This window comes from Halichoeres trimaculatus, unplaced genomic scaffold (assembly GCF_033239565.1).
Source record: "Halichoeres trimaculatus isolate MK-OKI-2021-1 unplaced genomic scaffold, fHalTri1.1 fHalTri1_scaffold_6, whole genome shotgun sequence".
NCBI lineage: Eukaryota > Metazoa > Chordata > Actinopteri > Labriformes > Labridae > Halichoeres > Halichoeres trimaculatus.
Window position 1 is genome coordinate 9045086 of NW_027437184.1, and position 13886 is coordinate 9058971.

Sequence of the window (13886 nt, forward strand, 5' to 3'; positions counted from 1 at the left end):
TTTACCTACACGGATGAAGAGGAAATGAAACGGGAAAAACAGGCAAAGGAATGGAAAAGGAAAGGTGAGAAAAGAAGAAGACGAGGGGATTAACTGCACTCAGAGCCGAACAGATCTTTACAAAAGCTGAAAAAGTCCATTTAGTATGTTGCAGTGAAGGTCCAGTATCTAGGCTGAATCCTGGGCCTCAACCTGATTTTAGAAACTGCCCTATAAGCAGGAAATCAGCTTTCATCTTCTGGATTAGCAACTAAAAATAACCACATTCACAAAGCTAGCTTACTAATGGAGAAACCTCGTTACCTAAACCCTTAAATGGGTTTCTTACAAGTTTTCGTTTGAAGACAGAATCAAGGGATGAGACTGAAATGTGGCAGCAAAATAAAACAAACACTGAGATTTAATCTGAGACTGAGATAATCTGATTTCAGTGCATCTCTGCTGACATCATGACAAAAATCTACTTTTCTGGTGACATGTTTTGCAATTAAATTAAAAACAAATCAAACCGTTGTTGAAGGTGTCTATGTACACCTAGAGAAATCTGGATAATTTGGCACTATGTGAGCATGAAGGTTTTATTTGCAGCTTTTATCATTCCAGATTTTTCTGTCTTTGTGTTTTGTCTTTGTATCATTTGTACTTTTGCAGCCTGTATGTGTCATTGTGTTGTTTTGACTTTTTGGAGAACTTTTTTTTTTTTTTTCCTTCTGCAGCGCTGTGGTTTTGGATTCTTGCATGTTTTTCTAAATTTGCATCATTTCAGGATTTACAGAATGTCTTCAGATAGCTCAACTGTTTCAGATCCATACCCTTGTTGGATGCTGTGCAAAAGGTCTGGGTGACTCTGTTTGTCCAGGAGCAGACAAGGTGGAAGAAAATGAAATACTGTTGAAGTATTGGTCCAAATACACAACAGCCCTGATGATGAAACTGTGAGAACACAGCTTGAAGAAGTCTGGCAAACTCACAGGCAGAAAGTAGGGTGTTAATATGAAAACAGCTGATGCACACTGATAAAAAATATAGCTTATGTACATGTGCTGTGCTATTGTACAAATGTGCTTATTGTTGTAAATGTATTGTTGGACACTTAACGGAAGGTTAAAAGCTCCTGAGGCTATACACTCACCCAGTATAAGGATGAGAAATTACCATAATTGAAGGTAATGCTTATGCAAAACAATAAAAACAATTAACTGTTTCAAGAGTTTCTCTGTAGATAGTGATGTGTGCTGGGGGGCCTGAATAAACAGACGAGGAACGCGGGTCTCAGACTGCCAGGAGGCAGAGAAAGATGCCAACAATTAATGATGGAGAGCAGACACCCAAAGAGACTCATCCATTGTTTGCCCATATACGTGGGTTCAGAGGGAGAGGTAGTGTGTCAGACTTCATAAACTGACCCAGCACATGTTGTTGTCAGGGACATGTAACTGAACCCAGAGACTCTGTAAATGCAAATTTTTGACTTATTGTTAATAAATGTCAATTGATCTGAGAATCAGGATGCCTTCTGCTCATCTTTCCTCATCAAGACGTGAAAGAAGTATAGAGTCAAATTGATAAATTTTTAGGTATGATGGTAGGTATGACCTAATTTCCATCAACAGTCAGTGCAATCTTCTGCACAGGCTCCCCCTTAAGCCTGAAATTCATAAGAAGCATTGTGCTCTTGCACCATTCAACAATACGGAGGTATGTCTGAAGCCAAGAGCAGGAGTGGCCAACCAGTCAGAGCCTAAGAGCCACAAAAATTACCATGGTCCTACAAAGAGCCTCATTACACAGGTGGTCTTAGAAACGCACTTCCTCTGACAGATATGACATAAATGAAAATAGATACATTTCCAATTTTCCAAGTGTTATTTATTGTGTTTGTGCGTGTGTTTAAATTTGTATTTGGAGACGTTCAAAGACAAATTTCTGTTTTTACTGCAGAAATGACAAAGCACCATAAATCAATCTATCTATCTATCTATCTATCTATCTATCTATCTATCTATCTATCTATCTATCTATCTATCTATCTATCTATCTAAAGAGCCACATGTGGCTTGCGAGCCACAGGTTGACCACCCCTGGCCTAGAGCATTGGAGAACAGCGCAAAGCAGCTGGACCACAGACTGTATAATCACCTGTCTGTTTCTAAAATTGATTTTTTAAAGTAACGCAGGCCCCGAGCCCCCATGCTAACAGCTATAGGGCCCCTGTAAGTCACATGAGCTGAGCTGTGTCTCTGATTGGACAAATTTGTGATATTACGTTTTTACAACTGCATAGTTAGAAAAACTTCATCCCTTGTACAGAGTGTGCCGATAGTGAAAGTAGCGACTCAGACAGGAAACGTTTTTGGAACCAGGTTGTAAATTTGTTAATTACTGCTTCGAAAACAGTTTTTTTGGTTTGGTGTGTATGTGACTTCTGGTACCTCTGGAGCCAGCCTGAAGTGGACACTCAAGAAACAGCAGATTTTAGCACTTCTGCATTGTCTCATATTCCCAGACTAGAGGTTGCTGCTGGACCTGGACTTAGTTCACAGAGAGGAACACAGTAACAACGGCGTCCTACTGCGGTTAATTTGTTGCTCATTTGGGTATATTTTCATGGCTTGAGCCACTGGTGAGCATGCCTGTGATTTTCACATCTGTGAGGACTTCATAAGTAATCTTGAAATAGGCTCACTTGTATATACTTGCCTGTTTATAAGCCATGATTATTTGCAACAAAACTGATCATCTCTCTTAATGGTTTTTCTTAGTATATGTGGTTGGGTTAGTTTTACTGGAGGAACACAAATCCATTTATAGCTGGAGCCACGTCATTATGTCAGCGTGTGATGGTGCTGTTGAGAAATGGAGTCTTCATCCTGAGAGATCACTATTGATTCTAGCCACAGGTGTCACTGCAATCAACGGCAAACAGACAGTCCTCTCAGAGACTTTAAAAAGTTTATTTCCAATAGATATGTTCTACTTTGTTGGCTTTTACCTTCAGACAAAGTTATCAGATAAATGGATCCCAGATATATGACCACTCCATCCTCATGGGAAATATATCCATCATCACAAGGAATAAATTATCTTCACAACTTGATATGCCGTCAGGAGTCCGTTCATGGTGTTTTATGTTCATTTAGCTTCTTCCTCCTTTGAATAAAGAGTGGGAAACCTAGGAGATAGATGATGCAAGAGGACGGTTATTTCGAGTGAGTTATTATTTAGATGTAGGAAGTTTTGCATATTTTACTCTTTTTGGTTCTTTGAACTCTTTGAATTTCAAAATGCTGAATGAAGAAAAGCCAAGATGAATGTATGTGGGTGAGGAAATCAAACTGTTTTTTATTCCCCTTTGATTTCATCCTGAGCTCCATAGCTCTAAATCTAGCAGAGTTTACCTCGGGACAATTTCCAGCAAGAGAGACAATAGAAAAATGCAACATCCAGGGTTGATTAAACCCTCTAAGAACGATTGTCTCAGTTTGGCCCATAAATTCACCAGAACCACTCGCAGTAAATCACTGTTGTGAACACAAATCAACCTCCAGTGTGAGAACATGAGTAAAGATACTTTTCTGCAGTGTAAACTAGTTTGGTTTAGCCCTGCTTGCAGCTTTCAGGACTTCCTCCTGATTAATATTTTAAGGATACATTTAAAGAGAGTAGCTTTTCCACCACCAGGGTCACAGGAAGAGGCTTGAAGATGTCACCTCGATGTACCAGTGACATTGGATGAGCAAGGTTTTTTTTTTTCTTGCAGAGGAGTCAGAGGACCAAACACCTGGCACTCTGTTTGTCAAAACTGTAACGAAAGTTAACTTGAACTCAGTTTCTGACACGTCTCCAAATGCGGCTACACTTGACAATTTAACGCCCACCTTCCCAGGATTCTCAACCATATTTCCACGCCTGTCCTCCTGCAAATGAGAGAAGGCGAGGGTGAAATTTGGACGCCAGAGGACATTTGGTGGCTCTCCTGTCTGCCTACCTCTCCACTTCTGTCTCTTTCTCCTCCACTCCTCAAACTTCTCTTCTCATTTTCTTGAATTTCATCCCCCTGTCTTCGCCTTTGTTTGTACTTTGCAGACCTCCAGAATCCCCCGTCTCCCTAAAGCGATCTTTAATAAGGCAGCGATGATGCAGACATATTTTGGCTGAAGTTGTGTTTGCTTACTTGGCCTCATTATTGCAAAAGCTTCATCCTCCTCCTCCTCCTTGCCCTCATCTTCTCCCGTCACTGGCAGCTCCATCAGCACTAACAGGATCTGTCTTCCAAACCTCTAATGAAGTGGCAGAAAGTTTGACTTCTCTTGACCATGGAGCCACTTTGAGGTAAACTTTTAAATTCAAAGACTACAAGGAGGAATTAACGCTCAGACACACTCTTCCTCCGAGTGGATCGGCTTAATTGCTGCCAAATCCACCTCGAGGGAGTTTCTCCCCAAACAGAGGGAGCCCTGCCTGAGCTAAACTCACCCTTCAAATTCCCCCTCTGAGTAGCTTTAAATGTAAATGTTAAACTGTTTCCTCCATGGGGCAATTTCATGCATATGTAGTAGTTTCAGCGGCTGGTATGTGTCACTTTTGAATGCAGCCAGGACCTAAAAGCTTCATTTTAATCTCATTCTTTGAACAGATCCCAGATTAGTCCGGTTTTGGGGTTTATAACAGCCCAGGGTATCAGAACCATAATGTTTAAATAAATGATTTTGATTTCATTAACCCTGAAGGGTAATATAGTCATAATCCAGGCTTTTGGCCAACCAGTGGCTTTCCAATTCAAATTAGGTAAACATCTCAGATGATATCTTTGTGAGGATTTATATAAATGTTGAGTTTTTCAACACAAGATTAAAAGAAGGATCTTGAGTCAAATTTGTCTTTGCAAGTATTTCATCAAACTTTGAAAGTAGAGGAGCTGGTTTCACAGAGTAGAGAAGCAGTCTGCAAAAGATTTCCTGAAGTTAAATATCTCATAGCCTATAAAGCTGAGGCCAAATATTTAATCCCCCAATGAAATCTGAAGTTTTTTCAAAATTTCCCAAGTACCTATTGCAACTTTTCTCTGACACAAACTATCTTTGAATTTAACTTTTATGGATATAAAGTTTTTGTCTGAATAGACTGACTTAGTTTATCAAAAGTCTTGGACCTGTGATTAAACATAAACCTACCTTTCTGGTAGTATTGGAGGTGTTGTTGGATCCTTGCCCAATTAATCATTGGTGTATCGGCCACAATTCATCTGGGTTTGATATTGAACCAGTTCTGACTCATCTCAGACCTGAAGGTCCCAAATTGTGCAAAAATCACTTTATTTAGTCTTTTAGTGAAATTTGTGGGTCTTTGGTTTTCCTCCCTGCCCACAAAATGTGATATTTAATGACAAAACCTGTACTTAGTAGTGCTTGTGAATGTAAATCCTGGTCTAAAACGAGCTGTTTGGATTCTGGGGATTTGCCAATGACAGCGATTCCCTTTTTTGACCAATCAGGAGTCTGACCAGATTAGTCCACAGGAGCAGATACCCCCGAACTACACAGAGCTGACACAGAGCTGACACCTAGGGAAATCTCTCCAGCAGCGGGGAGGAGAATGCCAAAGTTAAAGCGCCATCACTGCTCTGTTTTTGGCTGTAAACAGCCACATAGTTCCATGCACAAGCTTCCCATCTCAGAAGATGACAAGACTAAGTAGCTAGAGTTCATTTATCAAGGAAATGTGCCAGCTACACTCAGTAAAACTGTGCATGTGTGTGCCAGTCACTTCACGGCCGGCTGCTTTTCCAACTTTGGACAGTACAACAGAGGGCTAGAGAATAGACTGGACTGAATCCAGGCACATTACAAACCATTCACCAACATCTCGGACCCTGGAAATGTGAGTATTTTAAATGCTGTGTGCTGTGGAGCAGATGTTAGAGCTTTTCCTCAGTGTCCCCCCTGTCTCTGTGTTAGCTTCAGGATGCTAACTTTAGCTGCGGTTAGCCTGTTGTTTTAGCCTGTAATGTTACGGTAAATGAGCTTCGCTGTTTTCTAAACATTGTGCACTCGGCGCTTGTGGCACCGCTCTCAGTGACGCGGTATCAGCGGTGACTCATTTACATATGAAGGTCACGCCCACTAAATCAGAGCGTTCTGAACAGAGGGGCTATGAGAGCCTGGAAACAATGCTGCTGTGCTTGATTTATTGGCTTTTTGGACCAAAACATGTTACTACCATTTCATGAAGACATCAATGATCCATATTAAACTGCAGAAAAGGAGCAGAATATGGGACCTTTAAATTGATATTTTGTTTGTTTGTTTGTTTTTTACTTAACTGGTTTTAGACGAAGATCTGCCCTGATGTCCTAAGACCTGACCTGGACTTCACTGAATTTGGACAGCGCCCAAACATCGTCAGACTAGACTTCATTACTTTCCCCCAGTGACTCAAAGATATATTGATTCAGAAAAACTCAAACAGATCCATGTTTGACCTTTCACCAAAGATAGGTGGAAAACTGGTTCAAAGCCAGACCTTAAACCTGAATGACTGTTAAAGTCTTCCCTTCAAAGTCACATGATTTATTGGCTCATCTCTTCAGAACAGATCACGTTTCATTGAGATGAACGATACCTGATCTGACCACCTAGTCACGACTCTGCAGGACTGCCCACAGTGCTTCAGGCTTTCACATCCTAATTATTTTCTTCATAACTTGCAAATGAAATTTGGTCTAATAAGCAGGTTAAGACATCATTATTTCAGGGCTTGCTTCATCACTTTGACATGATATACAGAGTGTTTTTCTCTGAGAGGGGGTGGATATTTCCAATAACCTGTTTAGAGAGACGAGGGAGCACCAGACTCAGCTCTGTTGTCAGAGCAGAAGAAAGTTTTATAAATGTTACGGAAGTTCAAAAGTAAAGTCAATATTTTCTGTCTTCACTTTTGTTCCTTGGGAATACAGGAGATCAAAGTGTGAGTAAACTCTTCTTCCGACTAAGCACTGCAAGCAAAGACATCCAATATTGTGCGGTAATTATTTCCCTTGCAGAAAATGAAATTATTAAAGTGGGAATTTGCTGAATCAAGTTATCCATGGGCAGTAGAGATCATAAGTGAGCATTGCATTTTACTGCAGACTGAAAGAGCATTCAGAGCACAAAAAAGTGTGATTTTTAACACTAAAATAAAGCCATAAAAGGTTTCATGAAGAACGGTGATTAGGTTTCACACCTTCAGTCGGTTTGGAAGATGAAAGGACATTTATACATTTCACAAAACGTACATAATAACCAAAGCACATACCTCACTGGCCTCACAAACCCAGAGAGAATAAGGATGTCAAACTAAACAAAGAACTCTCCAACAAAAATCTTTGTTTCCAGAACTAGACCATCTTCTTCTCTCTAAAAACAAAACAAAAGAAAACTTTGCTCTATTCTTTCGCATCTCTTCTGTAAACCTCTGAAACTCAAGTACGTACAGCACGAGGTGTTCAAAACAGACAGGCACTTGGTTTCTACCGATTTACACATTTGAACATAATACGATTTGATGGAAAAGGATCAAATTAATATGTTAACATAACACAAAATATCAAATGATATTAAATGTATTCTTAGGAGATAAGTGTGAGGAAACAAGGCATTTGAATATGCCTTCATACTCGGTCAGTTTCTGGAGTTAGCCTCAATTGGCTGCATTTTTTAAATTGGTGGGTTTTTGGTGTGTGAGATATTTTTAAGTTTGGGAAAGGTTTTTGTTTATCACATTCCTGAAATGAACAAAAAGACTTAGGTCATAGTCAGGAATCCACAGGAAAAATGAGGGAGAGGACCTGGTTGCAGATATATATAACTAGAAATGTTTTATTAAACAAAACCCAAATTCAAACAATCCAAAACTAAACTTCTCTAACAAATCTCAAAACTGAAAAACTCACACTGAAAATGAAGAAGCACAGAAAGGATGAGGATACAACAGGTGACAGCAAATGTCAACTTAGAGCATGTCCAGACGTGGCCGGGCATTTGGGAAATCAGATGTATTCTTATGTTTAGGCCTATCATCGACACAAAACCCCAGCTTTACGTCACTAAAAACTATGTTTTTTGAAAACTCCAGTCAAAGTGAAGATTTTGGAAACATCTGGTTTCATGGTGTCGTGTGGATGCAAGTAAACTGAGTTTTCGAGTCGCACTCACTGGCGGATTTACCCACTGTGTGTGGACAAAAGTATTTTTTAAAAACGAACGAGGAGAGGATATACTTTTTTGAAAATCCCTGGCTACGAGTGGACATGGACTATATAGACAAAGTAATCAACACAGGTTTAAAACAAGACTCAGGTGAAACACATGATACTGGAGGGAAGCACAAGAAGATCTAAACCAAACACAGGGAAACTCAAGGCAGAGACTTATTACCTCTGAAACACAGAAACACTAAGAATTAGAGCCTGACCAATTAATCAGGCCAGTTACAGCCTGTCACCAATTAATCAACATCAGCCAAAATGTAGCCGATTATAAAAATTTTGGCTCCGCGGAAATTCTGTCGCTCCTGCTCCTGTCTGTCAGTGTGTTGGGCTGCACGCTGCTCGCCCCCTCCCCTTCACACGCAGACCATGCTTTGCAGCCCCTCCTCTCCCCCACTCACACTCAGTCGGCTACAGAAGAGGCAACAATTTGATTTACTCCATGGTAAGCTGTGACTTTGCAAAACAATGTAACTCTGCACTTAAGTGCTCCATGACACCATTACCTTTCACATAATTTTTAAAGAGTGTGTAACAATGTTTAACATCATGTAAGTTGTACCTTTGTGAAATACACAAAGATGTATGTAACAGTAAATTCACAAACCCGCCATTATCTAATGTAAGACTATAATACGGCGTTTTGACATCCCATTAGTTGCTTTTTTGTGAGATAAGTAAGGATTAAACAACGAGGAAGCGTGCATTAGACCGTTCTAAGGCACGACGTGGAGTGGGAACACCACGACGCTCAGCGAAGTGGTGTTACTCCGCGGAGTAACACTCCGCAGTGTTACTCCGCGGAGTGCCTTAGAACGGTCTAATGCACGCTTCCTCGTTGTTTAATCCGCTTATACCATGGTACCACAAACTGTAAACTTTAAAAGAAATAATGAATAAATAATGAGTGATGGACCACATGTGCTCAGTTGTTTGATCTGAGGTTTTTAGCGCACTAGTGGGACAGGAGGAGAGAGAAGCGGAGCTGTCTGCAGCGGTGCCTTTCATCCATTACGCACACGCAGAGGGACAGAGGTGAAACTGTTGCTGTATCAACCAATAATTGCATGATCTCACACCACTGATCACTGATAAAACAACAGTTTGCTACTGTATGAATGGCGTGGTTATGTGTTATTTTTAAAGGCATTATTGAACTAGCTTGAGTGGGCCAGTGGAGCGCGCAGTCAGCTGACCCGGAGCCTTTCAGTTGCACTTTGAGTTTGTTGTCTGTTGTCCGGTATCTGGGGCTCTTACTAATTGTCTGTTGTCATCCTAAGTGAGAATGAATGTTGTAATCATCCAGATAAATATCAAACATGTTTGAAAATCATCGGGGCGGCTCCAACGAGTCTGTGAGACGATCGTGGAGCTAAAGATTCATTTGTCAACTGCTCACACTAGAAGATAATCTTGCCCGAACGTCGGGGCAGATTTTAGTCCCCGACCAGATTTCTTCCCCGATTGTCGGGAGGACCGAATCTGGGTTAAATCGGGGCGAGAATCCTGTAGTGTGAGTCAGGCTTCATAGAGACGGGGCCCAGTAGGAGCGCAGGCTGCCCTCACATGCGTTGAAATGTGTGTGACGCGTTGCTATGGTAACGCGCACAGCGGAGTGATACAACGGTGATTTAACTTGCCGAACTAACTTTTCAACTGGCGTGCATTAGACCAATCTAAGGCACGCCAGTTGACATTGGAATTCTAACTGACCATGGTATAAACAGAGATAAATGCTTCTGTTAATTCACACATCCACCATTATCAGCCAATATATCAGATATCAGTCGATATATCCAATCAGCGTTTTTTTGCCCCCAGTATCGGTATCAGCATAGGCCCCAAAAATCCTGTATCGGTCGGGCTCTACTAAGAATAATCACAAAAAGACATACACATGGCAAGAACCAAATCAAAACCACTAGAAACACAAACTAAAGACAAAAACAGGAAACACTGATCAATCCACAAGATTAATTAAGATTAACACAAGAATCACAAAGAACCAAGAAACTCAAGACATAAAAGAAAATCCAAAATCCAGAAAAACACAACAGAAAACCCAAACCATGACAGTTATATGTATATAAGGGCTTGAGAGAGGAGTCACAGAGAAGTGCATGAATTAGTGGAAGAATCTGCGTCTGTAAATGAGCTAAACAGCAGCAGATAAAAGGACAGGACGAGTCTGAATCCCAAAGTCAGCAACAAACACTTCAGTAATGGGTCCACACACACACACACACACACACACAAACACACACACACACACACACACACACACACACACACACACACACGTATACACACAATTTCCCCTTTTTCTTTTTTTGTGAAAATGATCTGCAAACAGCAGCACAACACAAAACAATGGCCTATTAAATGATTTCCATCCACCTCCCTCCAATCATCACTCCATTCATCCGTCTGTCTCTGCCTCTTTGTTGCAGCTGTTTGTCAGAACAAAAATCAATCAGTTTCATAGATCTTATAGACGTCTATCCCTCCTGGTAAACATAGAGCCACATCTTTTGTTCATCAGTGAATAATAGCGTCCTAGAGAACCTATATTTATCCTCTAAACTCACCGACAGAGAGAAAAACCCCTCTTCCTCTTCGCAGCTCGTACAATACACTGTTCTCCTACACACCTCTTTGTGTGTAATTAGATTAGGCTGCACATACTCCACGTGGCCCACATAAAGTCTCCAGCGGCTCAGTTTTAATTTTCATTTCTCAGCAGCTTTCTGCGGCTCATTAAAGGCGCAATCGTCACGGTTTTGTTTTTAGTTTCACTTTGGTGTCCAGAGGAGGGACAATACTTTGAATTTTAGGATCAATCAACAATGTAAGTTCATGTCAGAGCAGAGCAAATAAGATAGCATCTATAAAGTTAGATATTGGTGAAAGCAACAAATAAGAGAATCACAGTCATCCAAGAACATCAGGTTTGTCCTGCTTAAATTTCAGCTCTTGCAGCTTTTGTTTTTCCTGTCTCAACAATCTGCTTAGTGTTAAAACCCGACATGAACTCTGTGTTTGTGTTGTTCAGTTAAATCCTCTCACTCACACAGATGGACAGAGCAGGGGCTGAGTAATATCAGACTCACTGCCGTTGGTTTCCCAATGGCAGGTTTCTATTTAAAGTCCTGGGTGTTGGACCTTCCCACCGGCACAGGAATTCAGCGTAACGGCTGCAGCTTTAGCAGAGAGGGAACAGTGCTGTGAGAGGGTTTGTTTTGTTTTGTTTTGTTTTGTTTTTAAAGAAGAGCTTCATAAGAATCTGACTGACAGCATCATAAACAGGAACTCAAGTGAAAACCTACAAACAATACAGTCTGTCACTACTTTTGTTTAGCTATAGGTTCTACGAACAAGCCAAATTTTGCAGCTCAGATTTGGAAAAACTGAGAATTTAGCTTTTCAAATTGTTGCATAAAATAAATCTTATCTCTGTTTGTCAACCCTTTTGCCCTCATCAGGGATCAACATTACAAGGCACAACAAAACCACTTGAAGAGAGGCTCCAGACAGTTGAAAGAAAACATAAGTGAGGATTAGGGATGCAGGATATTGGATTTTTGCCGATATCCGATATGCCGATATATCGAAACCCCTTTTGGCCGCTACCGATAATCACAAGTTTGTTGTTTTTTTTTACTGTAAAGAAAGCTAAGTCTTTCCTGTACTGGAATTTATATGTTACTCTTATTGTGACGGTCTTATTTGTTTAAGAAACACACATAAAACAAGACAAAAAACATTTGATTTTACCATAAGTAAGAAATGTATTATTTTTTCAAACTCAAGACATTCAGTATTGAAATACAGAAAAATAATTTCTTTAGATCACATGAACTTTAAATGTACAGTGCATTTTTAAACATAACCAAGTTGCATTTGATTATTTTAGAGCTACTGTAACAACCTGGTGACAGACACAGAGCTCTGCAGACCAAATAAATGAAGTGCTACAATTTATTTAAGGAGCTTATTTTTCAGATGGAAAATAATAATAATCCTAACTGAATAGCACCTTATCAGCTGTGCATATCGGCAGGAATTTTCATATCTGCCGATACCGATAAACGTGTTTTTAACCTTTTATCTGCCGATACCGATATTGTGCCGATAATATCGTGCATCCTAGTGAGGATCAAAGAGATTTAAAGGTCCTATATTGTGCAAAATTCACTTTAGACTGATTTTGTAACAGTAATATGCGTCCCCAGCCTGTCTACAAACACCCCGATATGAGAAAATTCTATTGTCTCCTTCTCTTGCTTGCTCCAGACAAAGTTTGCTTTCAGGACATGTGTGCTCAAACACGCGGATTTGAGATCTGCCCTGCATGACCTCATGCCCCTTCTGTGCAGAGTTAGGGTTTGGTTTTTCACCTTGGCTGCTCGGTTGCTTTGGAAAAATAAACATGGCGAAGGTACAAGTAACGCACAGCGGTTGCTCTGTTGTTGGCAGCACAAAAGAGCCCAGAAGTCTTTTTTAACTCCATCACATGAGGTTTTGAAGACGCAGTGGATCAATTTTGTTTTTGATGGAGATGCACCCACAACAACTCCTAAAATGTTGTATGTGTGTGCTCACCATTTCACTTTGGACTGCTTTCTCAACGAGGGCCAGTACAAAGCAGGATTACCAAGCTACATACGTGGGAGCTGTAAGTTTTACTAATTTATGTTGCTTTACTATATGCTCTACCTAGCGCAATAGCCTGATGAACGTGGTTTTAGCATGGCAGCTAATGTAAGTTACGGTTTGTAACTTAGTTTCCTTACACTACGTTAACACCCATGAGTAAATGATATCAGGGGACATCAAAGAGAAGATATATGGACACATGTGAAGCTATATACATAATGTTATCTTTAGTTTGGACGAATGTGACTACTTGTCGCGGTAGCCCTCGGCGGAGCTAATGTTGTGCTACAGGGTAGCGAACGCACTCTCTATGTTATTATGGATGCCAAGACCACAGTCACCACTAATGTGTGTGTTACTGCTGCAGTTTAGTTTGCTTGATAGATGTCCCTCATGGTACTGTCTCGAAAAACTAAGAGTCCAGGCTGCTTGGTATGGTCATATAAGCCTGGTTAGCACCAAGCTGCTAACGTTAGCTTTATTTACCTGATGGTAACTGCAGTAGTTACTAACCACTCAGAAACGTCCTGCTGCAGCTGTGGAGTTTGGATTTCTTCAGGCGCCTCACCTTCTGGGTCAGACTCTGGATCAAACTGGTATGACTGAACCACGGCGCTCCTATGAGCCATATCTACGCACTCTGTAAACACGGCAGCATGGTACCGGAGCAAAAGCCCAACCCTCGTCCAAAGAAGTTGTGAAGGAGGTGTGGACAGGGCAGCTCATCATTATTTAGAGCTATGCCCACAGAAACAGCTTGTTCACAGGAGCGCTTGGGAGGGGGGGATTTTCAGAGTGGCTGAAGTCCAAAGAATAACTGGATTTTGAGGCAAAAAACATTAAATTTACTGTCCTGGGACCTCTGAGACCTTTTAAACTTGTTGAAAAGTTGCATAATATGGGACCTTTAATTTACCAATCTCTACAGACAGCCTGAAGCAAGATGCAACTGTGATACAAAGGAGGGGACAGCCAGGCTCCC

The 13886-nt window shown here is 40.8% G+C and overlaps 1 long non-coding RNA gene across 1 annotated transcript in view; it reads right to left on the bottom strand.

The window, feature by feature from the left end:
• Positions 1-3078: 3078 nt before the first annotated feature.
• Positions 3079-13886, bottom strand: part of LOC141791322 (uncharacterized) — a 40365-nt gene continuing 29557 nt past the window's right edge. Inside the window, exon 3 of the long non-coding RNA XR_012598315.1 lies at positions 3079-3172. This is a non-coding gene — a long non-coding RNA (uncharacterized LOC141791322). The remainder of the gene's footprint in view (positions 3173-13886) is intronic.